This window comes from Alligator mississippiensis, chromosome 15 (assembly GCF_030867095.1).
Source record: "Alligator mississippiensis isolate rAllMis1 chromosome 15, rAllMis1, whole genome shotgun sequence".
NCBI classification, from domain to species: Eukaryota; Metazoa; Chordata; order Crocodylia; family Alligatoridae; genus Alligator; species Alligator mississippiensis.
In genome coordinates this window covers 14,966,035-14,984,459 of record NC_081838.1, presented here as the reverse complement: position 1 = coordinate 14,984,459, position 18,425 = coordinate 14,966,035, and the positions used below count along the sequence as shown (strand labels likewise).

Below are 18,425 nucleotides of genomic sequence, written 5' to 3'. Positions count from 1 at the left end.
GGAGGCAGTTCCCTTCAGGTGGCCCCCAAGGGGGATGAAGTCTCAAACCCAGTTCTTTCTTCATGGGGCTCCAAACCTCCCCTTTACCCCACTCTTACCACTTCCATGGCCCGGACGAACACTGTGCCCTGCAGGTTTTCTCCTGGATGATCTCTCTTTGCACCCAGCTCACCCGCCTCTGCCCTGGTTGGGCCCTCCAGGTCTGTTGTACCTTCCCCGTAGCTGGTGCCTTAGCTTCAGGCCAGCAGGGGGCATATAAGCCTGCCCTGTCTTTGGGTTAGCTAGGGCTTCCACTAAGCCCAACAGAAAAGAAGTCTGCCGGCAGGCCCCTTAGGATCCCATCTCCCAGTGCCCCTATGAGGCTCAACTAAGGGAAAGGGAAAAAAAAAATAAAAGAAAAAGGATGGGGGAATCACTTGTCCCTGTGTTCCAGGTGACTGTGGGGGTGGGCCACCATCCCGTGCTCCACCCTGGCCCAGTTCCTCAGTTTGGCCCCTTCAGACACCCAGCTGGCCTGGGGTCTCTCTCTGGCTGCCCTGGGCAAGTGGGGTGTGCAGCTCCCTTGCTGGGTTGCTACTGCCACCTTGCTGTGCCACTTGTGGGAGGTAGCCACTCCCAGCAGATGCTCTCTGCCACCATACCTGGATCCCTGGGTGGGGCAGCTTTGTTGCTCTCCAGAGATCCTTGCCTCCACTGGCTCGGGCTTCCTCCCTGGATGCTTGCCAGAGTCCTCCGGCTGTCAACCAGCCCCCCTCTTTCCCACTCAGCTGGGTGATCCTCTTCCCGATGGCTGGCATCTCCTGATAGGCGTCTTCTTCTCCCCCCACCGATCACCCAGCTGTTTTCCCGGCTGTTATTAGAGCAGCCCACAACCCAAGGAGGCTCCGCCCCCATATTTTGCTGATCCGCAGCTGCAGGCAGCTCCGGAATTGCGGCGCCTGTGTTTGTGCTTCTTCCCAGCCATCGTTCATCAGGATCCCTGCAGCAGGTATTGGGGCAAGTGGGGTGGGAGACCAGGACCCTCTAGAGTGGCTTTCCTTGCCCCTCTCACTCCTGGCTTCAAGGCTCCTATCTCGCCTTCAAGTGACTTTGGGCTCATGGCCCTAGTGCAGAACCCCTAGTGCAGCAGAGCTTCTCGATCCCTCTATCATGGCACCCCTTGGTGCTAAAAAGTCTTCCTCCACCTCTACAGCCACAAACCACTGGCTTTTTTTAACATCAAACTTAATCATAGGCTCCTATGGCCATATAATGAAAATATTAATGAAGAAATAAGAGAGGCAAAGTGCCTGCTTATTTTATGTGATCATGCTTCTGTCTCACAGCATGGCAAATTCTTCCCAAAGAAGCTGCTGCAGCTGCACCCTAGTCATTGGGAGTCCCCCTCTGTGCTCCCCCTCTGGCCTTCTCCACTTCCAGTTTATATGGTTCTGGCTTTCCCCTTCCTGTCACCTGACCAGTGGGCAGGGCTTGATCCTTAACCCCTACTTTACTGGCTGGCTATGCCCGGAAGGTTCTGGATTTAAAGGGACCGCCCTGTTTCTTGGTAACAGGGCTAGGGTTCCCTGTTACACTAGGGTACAGGGACTTCAGAGCAAATGGATGGACCACTGGTTAAGAGACTGGACCGGGACATAACATATCTGTATTCAGTTTGCTACCAGTTTCTTTGGTGATTTTGCATTCAACATTTGGGGTCAATTTTTTTAGACAGTTTGGAACTCAGCTGTATGCAAACCCTAGCTCATAGTGCCTCTGTGCATCAACTCCCCGCTGATAAAACACAGTAACAACCCCTTTCCCAAACTTGTGACTCAGGACTAAGCAAACAGGTCAGAACAGGGTCTTTCTGACTGCCTATCTGTCTTTCTCTCATTTTTCTTCTTGGTGCTGTTCAAGACAACAGGCTCAAACCTTAGTTTGGTCTGTTCAGAGGTACTGAAACTCAAATCATAGCATCATAGAAAAGGAGGGTTGGAAAGGACCTCAGGACCTCACATCTAGCCCAACTCCCTGATCAAAGCAAGACCAGCCCCAACTAGATCATCCCAGCCAAGGTTTTGAAAGAAAGTTTGAAGACTAACCAAAATGTGGAAAGCTAGAGCTCAATTCCCAGCTCCTCCACTGAACAAAATAATGCAGATAATTTAACTCTTTGAGTAATCCTTCCATGAAAAAAAAAACAACAAAAACAGCTGTTGTGAGTGTTCATGGAGGCCTTACCTATATAGCCACCTCTATTTTTAAATGACAATTGCTGTAACCTCTGAGTTTTGAAAATATGATTCCATGGGCACTTGTACAATACTTTTTACCCTACACTGTACCATATGTTCCAGATTTATCTCCATCACAAGATGTTTTGTTCCAATGATTGCTACACCCCATGTACTGCACCATGCCCACAACCAACTGCCAACAGCTGCAATGACCCATGTGTCAGGCAATGCTCTGATTCAACAGTTGTAATCTACCCACCACCCATTGTTATGTCCTTCCCAGATTCCATCCTCAGCAGTTGTCCTCAGGGAAGCCTTGTGGGATTTTCTGGACAGCTGGAATTGGGGGTTCTGGCAGTTCTGGGAGCTCTATGGCTATTGGGAGTGGGCTGGGTTACGAAAGCTCTGGATTGCCATCTTCCAGATGGATTAATAGGTATCACCTTGGAAGCTGTGGGCCATGTTAAACCCAGCAAAAGCATGACTGGGGAAAACAGGAAATGGAAAAGACGAAGATTCATGGCTGAGCTTATGGGCAATGAGATTCCAATATGATAGACAACAACAACTCCAGTTCAGGCTGAGAGGAAGGGGTTCACACAATCTCTGAAAATGAGACTCTTTCATTACTTTCTCACGTTACAGTTTACTTTGGATTTTTGAGCTAATGACTCTCTTCCTTGGGACTTTTTTTTTTTTCATTAGTCTTACCCTGGTTAGGGTCAGCTACCTAAAAGCAGGTGAAAATACTTAAAACTGTAAGTGCAGAAAAGGACCATATTGCATTTAAAAGGTTAGACTAATACTTAAATAGGATGGCTCACACAAGAATGATCCTGCCTTGAGCAGGGGGGTGGACTAACTCATCTCTCAAGGCCCCTTGTCGGCCAACTTTTCTATGATTCTATGAAAGGCAGATGAAAGGCTGCAGAGTTTCTATAAATCTGGATTAAAATTGCATGTGTTCCTCATTACTTGTTCCTGCAAACTATATTTCCTTTCTCATTCTCATTAAACGAGTTCTGTATCATAATATTGGTCTTTTGTTTTTTCTTCCTCCTCCATTTTTATCACAAAACACTCTGAGCTGAAATTATCCTTTGTGCAGATATCCAGAGCCTGTTCGCTACTTAAGATCTCCACGATATGTCAAGTGAAAGGCTAGTGAGTAGTTTTGTGAATTCCTATGTGCAAGTGAATCATGCTACTGTTGCACAAGTGTCAGTTCTGACCCTACAGAATGCTCTGCATTCTTCCTGGAGAAATGCAGCTAGAAATTCCTCAGACAATAAATCAATCACAAATCCAGATGAGACACAGATAAAATAAGTTACCTCCAAAATACATTCCTGCTCTATATATTATTTTCTTGGGATTCAGAAATGGCTCTTTTCAATGGAAAATTAAATGCACCTTTACATTTTTTTTAAAAAAATATAATCCCAAATGACAAGGGAGTGCTATGCAGAAAAAATCTCAGTGGTTCTTCCTATTGAAATGTATATATTCTCTGACTCATTTTACAACTGTCTTTGTTATCCCCAACAAAAGAATTCCAATACTCTAGTCTTCCATCAATTTATGAATGTGCTTCACTAAGTAAATGAACTGTCCTTTGAAACTTAGGAGTTATTACTTTTATCGTAAAAGTCAAACTATGTGCAAGTCTATTCAGGTTTAGGAACAATTGATAAAAGCAAACAAATATTACCAAAAAACTTTACTAGGTAGAAGTCATCTAGACACATTTCCTGACCATTCTGAACTTGCAAAGTGACTCAAGAGGAAGTAGTTTTAATCAGAAAAAGAATGATATAATATACCCATTAAAATGGAGATGGCAATAGGCATTTTGAATACAGAAGACTGCAGTTTGCTCTACCTTAAAGTACTTAATGCAATCATACAATTGCAGAGGCCCTCCAGGGGTTTTGTATATTCAGTAATCAGTAATATTCAGATCACCAGGGGAAAACAAAAAACAAAAAACTGTAAGAGCACTTCACCCTATGTTAACAGTCCCTTGGACATTATAAATAACCTAAGTATAGATCAAAAACTAAAGTAATATCTAGCATCTGTTTTGCTGTAAGATTGATGATGTATGAGGTGGTGAAAAGGGCAATGTAGCTAATGGGAATGAGCCTTTGGAACAGGAAAGTTCAACATCTTAAAGGGCAAAAAAAATCAAACAGCTTTGGTTGCTCATGTTGAAGGGACTAGAAAAGACATCTTGATATCTTAAGAAGACTAGCTAATTAAATTGCACATCCAACCACCATAATTTTTAGTAGATGTGTCAAACTTGCAAGGCCTGTATGAATGCAAAACAACAACACGGAACATATCATTTAAGAAAGACAGGGAACAGGGAGAAGACTAGTCATTACAGTATGACCTCAAGGCCACAGGACTAATGAAATTTGCTGATAAAAGTGTGGAGGCATGGTTGATACAGAATAGAATCAGAACATCATACTGGAAGAAGTGAGGATAGAAGTACTCGAAATGCGACAAAATTCTATCGTACAAAGTGCAAGGTCATACTCTTAAGCAGTAGGGCTGTGCAAAGCTTCAGGTGGTAATTCAATTCGGAGGAGATTCAGCCCAATTTGGTGACCAAATCTCCAAATCCAAATCAAATCAGGGGACCAATCTAAAGGTCTGAATTGCTTCAAAGTTCTCTGAATCTTTTCCAAAGATTCAGAGAGCTTTGATGCTTCAGGCAGTCCCTGGTGGCTGCAGCAGGGAGCTGCAGCCAACTCTGAGCTAGTAAGTACTAGGGGCAGGGGAGGGAGATTGGGGGAATGGGGAGGGGACTATGGGGGGGCCCCTGCCAGCCCCCCCTGGATCCCCCACTCCCCAGCCCCCTGATGGCTGTCCCCCCACCAGCCCAGCTCTGTACTTTAAAGAAAAGCCCTGGTGCTCACCAGGTTCTGCCAGGTGGGAGGCGTGATCCCTGCAGCCCCCCACTGCCCCACGCTGCATGGGGAGGCAGTGCCATGAGCTTGCTGACCCTCCCCCCCAACTCCCTCAGCCACCACACAGGTGCCCTAGCTCTGGCCCTTTAAGAAAAAAAATCCAAGAAAAGCCCCAGGACTCATGGGTCCTGCAGTGCCCTTGGGGTTTGGGGGGCTCATGCAGAGCCCTCCACATGGTGTGGGGCAGTGGGGGGCAGCAGGGATTGCCCCCTGCTGGCAGGAGTGGTTAGTTCAGGAGTTTTTTGGGTTTTTTTTTTCCCTTAAAGGGCTGGAGCTGGCCTGGGTGGGGCACCTGTGGGGGGGACTGTGGGAGTGAGGGGGTGGTGGGGAGGCTTGTGCAGAGCTTCTCATGCAGTGTGGGGCAGTGGGGGGCAGCAGGGATTGCCCCCCCCCCACCTGGCAGCACCTGGTGAGCCAGTGCTTTTTTTTTTTTTTTACAAATGCCAGGAGCTGGGGCAACCATTGCTGGGCTGGGAGAGGGGTGGGGGATGGGCCTGGCCTGGCTGATTCAGAGATTTGACTGCTGCTGAATCTTCAAATCAGATATGGCTGAATTGAATTGGGACTGATTCAAATCACCAAATCAAATCACTGTCCCCCGAATTGGCCAAACCCGAAGCGAATACTAGCCACTTCACACAGGTCTATTAAGGAGTACTAATGAAAATTTCTTCCACAGGCAGGGGCTTATCAGTGGGAAGTGGCAAAATCTGAGAAAGGCCCAGGTGGTTTAGGAAAAAAAGTCTAAGAATATTATATTTGCTGGGGACAAAGAATGGATAAAAAAAATTAATAGTATATTACCAGAGTGTCATTCACTGGACATTTGCAAAAAAATGTGTTACAGGAAATGGGCACTATCCCTTTGCACAAAACTGAGTTTCTTCCAGAGTGGTTTGTAAGTGAAGAATGGTGCAGAAAAGAAGAACCAGGGAGGCACTTCAGTCTGGATGCAACATAATTTTAATATGAATGAGAAACACAACATACACCGGCAGAATGAACTGATTTTGGGTGGAAAGGAATTCAAACAGAGCTACCACCAATCCCCCACAAAGGTGAAAGTTTTTACGTGCATTATGTTATTCCTTTGTTGCAGCTGTAGAGTGTATCAAGCTAAATGTTTTATCTTATCTGTGCTAAAATAAGATCACACATTATAAAAGGATAGAATGAAACTAAGATATCAAAAGATCAGAAATCAAAGATGAACCATGAAACAAGGAGGAGACGTGGGACTGAGTTTAAAATCTGCTGAGCTCTCGCTGTTCCCACTAACTTCAGCCTGCTTCCCATACACTCAGTCATACATTTGCATCTTGTTTTTTGTGCCCTGAAATTTCTGGCTGGGTTTAACATGTCTCACAGCTTCCATAGTGATATCGACTGAACCGCCGGGAAGATAAGTCAGGGATTCCCAACCCACATACACGCCTATAACCGAGCAAACCTCAGAGACCCAGAGAGCCCCCCAGAAATGAGGGAACTTCCAGAACTGAGAGACCCTCCAGGTCCAACAGGTGCTGAGGATCCCACAACACTGTCTTGAGGGCAACTGTTGAGGATGGGTCCTGGGAAGGTCACAAGGATGGGTGGTGGGTAGACGACGGCTGTTGAATCAGGGCACTGCCTGACACATGGTTCATTGTGTAGCAAAACCCCAGTTTTTTTCTTTTTTTTTTCTTTTAAAATTCATTCCCTCCCCTTCCCCAACTATTTCTAACTTTTCCTCTCCCTCCCTATTCCCTATAGATAATTATAATTATAAGTAAGCTAAAGTGTAGGATAAGCTTTAACATTTTATTTTAGGTAGTAAGTTTTATTTTTCTCTCCCCTCTGCAAATAAGTGCCCTGCTATTTTTATATAGATATCTACTGTTTTATAAGTGATAATTATTATGTTTGTATTGATTTTTTACTGTTTTTATTTTATGTGATTACTGTTTTAGGCCTATGTATGTAAGTTAGTGTAAACCATGTCAAGTTTCCATCTTGTAATATCAAGTCTCCATCTTATCCCCATGCCCAGTTGTGCAACCTATGACTCATACTACACCTCCTATGTAACTTGGTTCCTGAATGAATGGGGATGGATGAGGGTGCTTGAGAGACAATGACAGTAGGCCTAAAAATAGCTCCTTCTGAATGACCGAACCATCAACACCAATACCTGGACCAATGGCCCAGCCCTTGGAACCACCCTCAGCATTCAAGAAACAAAAGATGAGGCAACTCACCATTGTGCCAAGGCTGCACATGCTCAGTAAGAAAATCTGGAACCCTCTCGAACAGGACCAACCTTGCCTGGACAGGCCCCCCCATAGGAGATCATAGGTACTCTACCCCATAAAAAGAGGCAGTGAAGACTGACTCCTTGGGAATGCCATTTCCATCTGGACTAGCACCATGCCACACCACATATCCTCCCCAAAGGCCCCGCTGGCGACCCCCTCTGGACAAGTCTGAGCTGAAGGAGACGCCGACTGGCCATCGAGGACCCACTTTCAGCCTACAATAGGTAGATACCACCTGCATATTTCCTCCTCCAATTTGTGAATGGCGAGGGTTGCCTGTACTCTGGTGTCATGCAAAACATCTATTTTGCTATCCTTTAAACCTAAGATGCAATGTAATTAAAGAATGCAATTGAAAAAAAATTGCGAGAGCTGTCTTTGCAGAGTGAATATCATCCTCTGGTGATCACACACAGAAGCTTTGAGGCTTCTATGACCACTTGTATACATGACAATGTTACCATGTACACATGACGAAAATTTCTCTTTGTGTGGCTTAATGGCCTCATGCTTTACACATGCACGAGTTTGGGGGTTTTAAAATGAGTTTGCATCATTACAAACTTAACAACATCCCAATGTAGTCTAGTTTGAAACATTGCACCTTGAAATGTTGCAGCCATTTATCTGTCAGCTCACCCCCTGGGGGTGGGAGAGGTGGGCAGGCTCCACCAAAAAAGGAGCCCCTCATTACTTCTGCTCAGGAAGGTAGCAGGAGGGCAGCTGGATGTGCTTGCCACTAATACTATTGCAAGTCCCAATAAAGCACAAAAATTCCCAAGGCAACCTTAATTGGCAGGTAGGATTCTGTTTTTCTGGGGGAACATTAGCCATAAATAGAAAGCTGTGATCAATCATAACTATGGAGTCATCAGCCAGAATTAATGGCTCCATAATCACCTGTAGTGCGTTGAAGAACCATCCCAGGCTCCTATCATTTCCCCCCTTAGAACTGTGCTGAAGTAGCAATGCACACGCATAGCTAGCCTGACCATCTATATTTAGGTAGTAAACAGTGTTATCCGGAAGCCAGATGTAACCCTGTGGTTCCCATATGTTATAAATGTTGTATAGCACTGGATCACACTCAGGCTGACAATCAATAGACGTCAGTCACTACAAAGACTCTGGAAATTTTCATTCTGCATCATTTTAAATGTTCTTATTCAAACACTAATAAAGTTAGAGTCTTTTTTTCCCCCATAAATCAGCTCTAAATGATGAGTTCTCTTTCTGTGGAACCCCTCAGCCTCATCCAATCACTTCCCCAATACTCATTAATGTGTTAAACATTGCATAATTTTCACATTAAAAAGGACATTACTGAATTTAGCTGCCCCAGCAGTGGGTAATAATGTTAAGTGAAGCTATGCATATGAAGGTCGTTCATTTCAGACCCATTGTCAGCTCATAATTATAACCTTGGAATTCAGGGCTGATTTGCATTAAAATGTAGTTTTATGGAGAGTTTTAAATTAAAATGCCACAGTTAATAGTATAGACTCAAGGCTGATTTAAAACTGGGTGTAGCCTTATTGACTTCAATGACAGTTTACCAAATTACCCAGGCTATGGGTCTAATTCTGTATCAATTAATCTATTCCAAGGATGTACTGCTTCTTGTTTAACCTCCTCTCGCCATTTAAGAAGCATGGTTCTTCAACCACTATTTGCTGCAAAGCCCATTCATGTCTTCCCTTTGCTTATACTGCAGTTGTTTGTGCAATAACCTTGCAGCCTTTAATAAGGTGAATTATACTTAAATTATGTGTATAATTTTAATCCGTATGGGGATCCCTGAGCAATTAAATTACCAGAATGTTCTGAGGCTTCCTCAAATGAAAGGTTTCCAAAGTACCTTGCAAACATTTATTCATGATTTAAATATGCAGTGTTCCCAGTCTTGAGCAACGGTGTGGTTTTAAAACATGCACAACAAGCCTGCTCCTATTGTCTCCCTTAACCTGGTCATAATGAATAGCTTTGGGATTCACGCTTATTTAAATTAAAAGAAGCTTCAATTTATTTTTTATGATCCTCAGATCATCATGGAGATGACAGCAGATCCTCAGCTGTCATGGATCACAACAGCTTCATTCCTGTCCGTGACACTACTCTGATAGATGATCAGAGAATCAGCCAGTGTTGACCTCAAACAATACTTTCTGCTAATATTCTCCAGTTCTAGCAGCAAAAGGACTAACATGTTTTAAGAGTGAATTTCCCTGAGACAATGAACACTGGGCGTTACATTGGGAAAATCTAACTCAAGTAATCTCTGGATCAAATCACTGCCTCTTTCTCAAACCCCCTCACTGGAATGGCATTTTGCAAACACAAGTTGAAGACCCCAATGTATTTTGAAGAAAAAGACCTGCCGTACCTACCTATGGATTCATTAGTAGTCTGAAATTTTCCATTACATTAATCTTGTCTTCTTTCTGTCAGAACATCTCCCCCCTATCCATGATAGTCAGAGCTACATTACTCTAGCTCATATAGTCATTTACATCCCCCCCCCCCGCAAAAAAATAGGTGTTTAGTTGCTACCAGATCTTTTTTCTCCCCCCCATATCTTACCTCCATGTTTCATATGATTCTTCTTGGGCTTTCTCCTCTAATATAACCATGAGTCCTTTCAAAGCACTCACTCTCCCTCAACACTGCAGAATGAAATTTATCCTGCGCAGGAGACAAGGGACCTAGGCTTGGTTTGCTGAGAAGACCCTCCTGGAGCAGTAATACAGGGTTTTTTTTCACATCCCAGAGTTCAGCTTGAGTTTCAACAGGACCGAATATGTCCTCCCACTATCCTAAGGAAGGAAGGAAGGAAGGAAGACCCTGACTTAGTATAAAACAGAAGAACAGGCATGGGCATACTGAGCAGCTACCTGGAGCCCAGACAGAAAGGGAGCCCGAAAATGGTAATTTAAAAATTATTATTATCATTATCTCTGGCAAAGAGGGGCCCAATACTAAAAGTTTGCCCAGGGCCTCCAGAAGTCTAGGTATGGTGCTGCAGCAGAACAGCCCATCCTTGCTGTGAGGCTGCACAGAAAAAAAAGGTACACTTCATTCTTTCCTCCAGAGATCAGGTGGGATATCTACAGCCACAAGCTGCTCCAAAGAATATGCTAGTTTCTCTCCATAATGTGTTGCCCTGGTTCCTTCATTATTGAACATAGTAGACATTTCCCCCAAAACTCATGCCTTGAGGAGTCTTTGTGAGCATCCCTTGGGCAACAACATTTATGGGGTGTACAGCTGAAACTAGTGCCTATGTTTTCAAGTGACTAAAGATTTGGGGTATCCTGCTAAAGATGATACAAAGAGAGATTACTTCTTTATTTTTTTAAGAAACTAGAGTACATGCCTTCAGAAACAAGAACCCTTTAATGTACTTCATAGGGCACTGGCAATGTGAGTTTAGCAGACCAGGTAAAAAAATACCCTGAAATACCACGTTCTCCACATGGACTGCTTCTAAGAGCAGAAGCAGCAGAGCATTTGAGCGGTGCTGTGGGTGAGTTAATTAGTGCTTTGAGTAATGGTGCCAATTAGCTGCCCCCCTGCTAATTAGCTCATCCACTGCTTCCAGGTTAGTTGATAGCCCCTGCAGGACACCAGCATCTGAAGATACCACAGTGAGTTTTCTGTATGGATATGGCTTCAAATTGGCAGAACAAAATATAAGCCACTAAATACTTTTGGAGATCTGTCTGCTATGAGACCATTCAATCCTTTCCCTTCTTTTATGCATCAAATATAAACCCACAGAGATATGGGAGATGACAGGTGGTTAAATAACAAAATGGAGGACAAAGTACATCCAGGACAGCATGATGTTAATGAGAATAGGATGTGAAGTTTATACTCTTCACATTTATTTGGTCTTTACATGTATTTCCTGGGTTTCAAGGTATGTCAATAAAGAATGGAGGTGAAAGAAAACCAGGCAGACAAGACTATGATGCACATCATTTTAATGTGTGTGTGGAAACACTTCATACACTTCCAGAAGAAATAAATGCAAAGCATGAAGAGTTTCATTAAGGGCTACAACCAAATCCTGCAACATCATGCATTTTGCACAAGATTTTTTTTTTTTCTTTTGCTGCAGTGGTAGCACTTGACAATATAGCCCTATTTTCAGTCATTTTAAGTTTCAGGTTTCACCCCCATCCCATGTCAAGTAGAATACAGAACAACAGAAGCAGAGATCTTAGCTGGGAAATCATTAGATCAGAAATCAAAGCCCTGATTTTAAGAGATGACAGACACTCACAGCTCCAAAAGACACCAACTGGATTTGTGAGGGCTTGTCCGTTCCAAAACCTGTTGTCCGTAAGTTCAGCCGTGAATCTATATTGTGTTAGGTCTATCTTTTTTTTCTGGCTTTAACACGGAAAACACCTTCCATAGTGGTATGTATTCAATGGGCGGGAATAAGGACAGCAGTCTCCCGTGCCTAGACCTGACAATCCAGAGCTGTATAAGCCCCCATAGTTGTACAAGCCTCCAGAACCAAAGGAGCCCACATAACTCAGAGAGCCTGCAGAGCTCCCAGTGCTAGGTGCCCCTAAAAGTCCCACAACACTGCCTTGAGGGCAGCTGCTAAGGATGGGTCCAGGAAATGTCACAACAACTGGAGGTGGCTGGATCACAGTTGTGGAGTCAGGGCACTGCCTGACACAAGGTAGCTCATTGCAGCTGTCAGCAACTGGTGATGGGCACGTCGCCCTGCATGGCACGTAGCATTCGTCATAGCAGGACATCTTTCAGCGGCAGGGGCAAACCTGAAAGGCAGACTAAAGAAGGAGAGGTTCAAAGTTCAGATATCATGCCATGTAAGAAGAGAGGTGAAGCAGATCCAGACAGACATATTAATTAGATGGATGACTTAGTCCTTTCAAAGGTTTGCAATGCCTTTGTCCTTCTTCTAGTCCTTGTTGTATGCATCTGGCGCCTCTCTCCTAACCACTCCCCCTTTTAACTCTCCGCATAGCTTTTCTATTCCATAAAAACATCATGTTTGAAAATCCTTATAGTTTCATAGTTTCTAGGGTCGGAAGGGACCTGAACAGATCATCAAGTCTGACCCCCTGTCTTGGGCAGGAACGAGTGCTGGGATCATAATGCCCCAGCCAGATATCTAGCCTTTCTTCATGACCTTTCCTAGATACCACCACAAGCTTCTGCTTGCCCAAACCCTACCACCTTCATCTCCCCTATCTTCCTCCTAACTTCCTTCTTCTCCCCTATGGCATCAAACTCTTCTCTTTAGACCCCCCAGGCACTGATGCTTCTAACATAGCCACTTTTCTGCACTGCTCCCTTCAACCTTTAATCCTCAAAACACCCTTCCAAAGTGGGTGGTTATTTTTAATTTTTATTCCTGTCAATCTCAAGGAAACAGGATTCATTCCTATTGCCCCGAACTATTGGTTTCAAATAAAATAAATGGATAAATAAAAACAACCAATTTACCTTTCAATAATTATGGCCAGAAGACGGATCTTTTACAATGTTATGGAAATATTTAGGGTCACATTCTTAGCTGAGAAAAACAAGACAGCTTTCACAGACAGTGGAGAGAGACTAAACATACATTTATATAGAGAAGAGTATGTTCTCCTTATTTGTATGTGAAGGCTAAATGTGTGTGTGTGGGGGGGGGCGGTACTTTTACAGGTCTGGAGGCTAATCCTTGGTTTAAATGAGAGGTATCCCAAATGCTTAAGCATCTTTCACTTCTCAAGTCTGCATCAAACAGCCCCAGTAATGGAATTGCTACCAGAAAGCTCCCCAGAAACAAACCCCACAGACATTTTCAAGAATTGCTAAGTGATCTTGCAGAATTGACCCCTAAATTAAATCCAGTACTCAAATATATTATAGTAGTTAGCAAAGGAATGGGACTTACCCTTGTCACAGAGGCGAATAAGGCAGGAGAAGTGAACAGAAATTCCATGAGCTGCAAGTACTTTTATACCATTTCTCAGACTGCCGGGGGAATTTGAGGCAGTTCATCAGGTGCTAATTAGCAGCCACATAACTATTATGTGGAACTCTTCAAAATGATGACATTATTTATTTTGGTGCATTATGATGCACACCTATTTCTCCAAACAGGTCTTAAAACATAATAGGCCGATTCATTCCTTGTTTTTCCAGTGACTTCAGAATATGAAAGGGTCTCATAGGTTTACCAGCATCCTCATCCCCGACTGTTTGCTCTGAGTCCGACTGAATATGCATAGAAAATGATACAAATATCTTTTCTTTTGTCAGTGAATTGGGTTATCCCCATGGCAATTCATTCCTCCAGCAGAAGACAGCATAAAATTGACGTGTTTACTTCTCAGCTACAGCTTTTTAAATAGGGCTCATGCAGAACTTACTTGGCACAGAGAGCTTGTAGAAACCTTATATCAGTAAGAATATGAGTTATGAAGGGACCTACAGTTACCTCATGGCATTTTTTTAAACAATGGTTATCATCCTACAGAAGTATATTAATGCTACCTCTCCATCCATGATCCATCAAGAGACTTTTATTCCATCAGGAAAGTGTACCAAATAAAGCTTGTGAAGAGCCACACCAAAGATGAACACAAAATCTTCTTGATGAATGAGGGAAGGCTCTGAAATGAGCTCCCAATGTTGATCATCACGGAATCAGGGAAATAAGAGTTGGAACGGCCCTCAGGTGGTGACATCTAGTCCAACTCCCCGCTCAAAGCAGGATCAGCCCCAACTATGTCATCCCAGCCAAGGCTTTGTTGAGCTAGGGCTTAAGGGCTTAGGGCTTTGGTGAGTATTTATTCACCAAGGCGCCCCCAGGGGTTACAAGAAATAATGGCCACAAGCTAGCAGAGAGCAGATTTAGACTGGACATTAGGAAGAACTTCTTCACAGTTCGAGTGGCCAAGGTCTGGAACGGGCTCCCAAGGGAGGTGGTGCTCTCCCCTACCCTGGGGGTCTTCAAGAGGAGGTTAGATAACCATCTAGCTGGGGTCATCTAGACCCAGCACTCTTTCCTACTTATGCAGGGGGTCGCACTTGATGATCTATTGAGGTCCCTTCCGATCCTAACATCTATGAATCTATGAATCTATGAATAAAAACCTCCAAGGATGGAGATTTCACCACCTCTCTGGGTAACCTGTTCCAGTGCTTTACTACCCTTGTCATGAGACAGTTTCTCCTAATATCCAACTTAAACTTACCCTACTGCAACTGGAGCCCACTGCTCCTTGTTCTGTCATCTGCCACCACTGAGAGCAGTCCAGCTCCATCCTCTTTGCAACCCCCACATTAGGAGGTTGAAGGCTGCTATTAAATCCCTGCCCCCTCCCAAGTCTTCTCTTCTCCAGATTCAATAAGCCCAGTTCCCTCAGCCTCTCCTCACAAGTCATGCCCCCCATCCCCCCAAACACTTTTGTTGCCCTCCACTAGACTCTCTTCAACTTGTCCACATCCTTTCTGTAGGAGGTGGGGGCCCAAAATTGGACACAGGACTCCAGATGTGTCCTCCCCAGTGCTGCATACAGGGGAAGAATCACTTCCCTTGATTTGCTGGCAATGCTCCTATCGATGCAGCCCACGATGCCGTTAGCCTACTTGGCAACAAGGGCACACTGCTGGATCATATCCAGCTTCTTGTCCACTGTTATCCCCAGGTCCTTTTCTGCAGAACTGCTGCCCAGCCTGTATTGGTGCATGGGATTGCTCTGTCCTAAGTGCAGGACTTTGCACTTGTCCTTATTGAACCTTATGAGATTTCTTTTGGTCCAGTCCTCCAATTTGTCTCAGTCTCTCTGAACAGATATTTGTCTAAAGTCAAACCTTTGGATATGTCCAAAGTCAGACCTTCCTTATCATTCATAGAAGTGGATGGGACCTCTACTAATCTCTAAGCATTGCATCTTTAAGGTAGAGCAAGTAGCTGAAAAGTTTCCAAAATTAATTCTTTTGGTTAACCTCAGACCAGGCCAGTGACAGTTTGAACCACAAGTATGAATGAAAGAATTTTACAACCACCATTTTACTACTGGGCACTGTCTGGAAGACTTTCTTCATAGAATGAGCTCATGTTTGCACCACTGAGATTAGTACCTGTTTTGATAAAGTACAGAAATTCCAGGTTAACCTGAGCGGTCATGCAGATTTCAGACTTGGAAACATGGCTGATAAGCACTAAAATGTTGGTATGTTTGAACTTGGGAGCCACAAGCACTTTATTCTTCTCCTTCCTTCTGCTGGTACCAATGGTATCAAGTAGAAATGCATCCTTAGATTGACAGTAGTTGTTTACACCCATGTAAAGCAAGTGCAGAATCCCATAATATCAAAACTGAAAGATCAACTATGCATTTTGCTCTTTTCCCTATGGAGCAAGTGAAACCATGTTCCATTTTCCACAGCTTCCCACAAATTTGGTTGTAGTCTTAGAGTATCCCTTCTCCACATTGTAAATCTACCTCAACTGGGCCAGGACAGCAAGCAGGGTATGAAATATCATCTCTAAGAACTGCAGAATTTATCTGAACATGGGGTCAAAACTCACTACTGACACAAACTCACAAATTCAAGCTGACACAAACTCGGTCATGGCTCTAAACCTCTTCAAATGGGTGCATCGTGGTTTGACACAAAATGGGTTTTTGCCACATTGGACAAGTTAATACCATATTTCTTGTGCATATAACACACCCCCAAATAAGATTCACATCTTGTTTTTGAAAGGCAGAATGAAAAAAAAAAACAAAAAACCCAAAACCTTTCTCTGAAAATACTGATAAGTAGCACTGAGAAATTGAGCAGGAGCTTCTGGTACATTAGCTTCTGCTGGACCAATGCCCACTATGAAATACATCCAGCTTCACACTCATTTCCCCCTGGCACAGGCAGGAAATGCTAGTCTCATATTTCCTTGCTTATAGCACACAGTCCAATTTCTAACAGCTGATTTTGGGGAGGAGGATGTGCATATTGTATGCAAGAAATCATGGTATATCTGGCTGGGGAGACATTTTGACCTTGAGCTCTTGCCATTAAGAACAAAAGATGGTTCATGTTCCAAGCTGAGTCAGAAGTCCACAGCCCTTCGCTACAAAGGGAGCGGCTCATTGTTCCCCTCCTTTGTTATGTTCTTGTCACATTTGCCAAATTCATCCAATTTTGCTGTTTCTGTCACAGTTTATCCCTAAATTATAAGGCGTTTTCCTGAGCCATTAGTCTTACCAAGCTTGATCTGACGCTTCCTGAGAACAAAAGATTTCAAAGGTCTTCAAAAGCAGTCATTAATGGATGCTATATGCAAATTGGTGTGTTAGGATAACAACTGAATTTAGTCACCCAAGAATTAAGCAATTACATTGCTGGAAAATATTCAAGTTCAATTACTCTTCTCCTCACTCTATATAAAATATTTATACACATCAGAAATAAAACCTAAAATGAAGTCTTGCATTTATAAAAAGAAACATTCCTGTTAAAGTTTATGAAAGAAATCCTCACAGAGACCCCAAAATAACTAGCACGAAAAGACTGATATCAAAACACTAGCTCCCTCTTTTCCAGTGTCTCTTTTATACCATTTAAAAGGTTAACCTGTTTCTCGTATGGCACATCTGCGAATACATTGAATGGTTTGCTTGTTACTTATTTAAGTCTCTCTTGACTGTTGATCATCTCTCACCTCCCCAGGGACTTTTCTTGGTACAGAAAGGAAGGGAGAGGTTGGGTATCCTGGTGGTTGAGGCTCAAGATTTTCTGGACTGAGTAACTATTCTGGCTTCCCAGGAGGAGCTTCAGAGAGTGGATGCTCATCAGAGGGGACCCCAAACCCAGTTCTTGGTCTCTAATTTGGTGACCAAGACTTGAAATGCTTTTGAAACTCTTTGCTTTGGGCTTAGCCATGGCCCCACTCATGTGGGGGAAGTAGGCACTCGCATGTTCTTCTTGACTGATACCAGGGATTCGCTGATGCTCATGGCCAAGCAGCTCAACTCGGGACTGTGACCAAGGTGACTCATTTCTTTCTAAGGAACTCTGTTTTCAGCCAAATTCAGGAGGGCTGCACCTCTTCCCTTTACCCTGAGCTGTGGAGGAGTAGAGAGCTATTCCATCTCCCATAGTGCCAAACCCACCTCTGTGATGGGTCCAGGGATCAGGGCAAGCTCTCAGGTGTTCTCAGAAGACTGCATTGGCATATAACCAGTGAATACATATAGTAGTGGCACTGACCAACCATTGCGTTTCCTTTTCTCGATACCAGTAAGGCATTTCCACATGTCCAAATGCAAGCTACTACAATTTTGAAATTCATAGATTCATAGATGTTAGGGTCGGAAGGGACCTCAATAGATCATCAAGTCCGACCCCCTGCATAAGCAGGAAAGAGTGTTGGGTCTAAATGACCCCAGCTAGATACTCGTCTAACCTCCTCTTGAAGACCCCCAGGGTAGGGGAGAGCACCACCTCCCTTGGGAGCCCGTTCCAGACCTTGGCCACTCGAACTGTGAAGAAGTTCTTCCTAATGTCCAGTCTAAATCTGCTCTCTGCTAGCTTGTGGCCATTGTTTCTTGTAACCCCCGGGGGCGCCTTGGTGAATAAATCCTCACCAATTCCCTTCTGTGCCCCCGTGATGAACTTATAGGCAGCCACTAGGTCGCCTCTCAACCTTCTCTTGCGGAGGCTGAAAAGGTCCAGTTTCACTAGTCTCTCCTCGTAGGGCTTGGTCTGCAGGCCCTTGACCATACGAGTTGCCCTTCGCTGTACCCTCTCCAGGTTATCCGCATCCTTCTTGAAGTGTGGCGCCCAGAACTGCGCGCAGTACTCCAACTGCGGTCTGACCAACGCCCTATAGAGGGGAAGTATCACCTCCCTGGACCTATTTGTCATGCATCTGCTGATGCACGATAAAG

At 44.0% G+C, this 18,425-nt stretch overlaps 1 long non-coding RNA gene across 1 annotated transcript; it reads left to right on the top strand.

The window, feature by feature from the left end:
* The first annotated feature begins 6,056 nt into the window (after positions 1-6,056).
* On the top strand, positions 6,057-7,857 carry LOC132245806 (uncharacterized). Its single transcript, XR_009457548.1, has 2 exons — positions 6,057-6,258; positions 7,230-7,857. It is a non-coding gene; the product is annotated as an uncharacterized LOC132245806 (long non-coding RNA).
* The last annotated feature ends 10,568 nt before the right edge of the window (positions 7,858-18,425 follow it).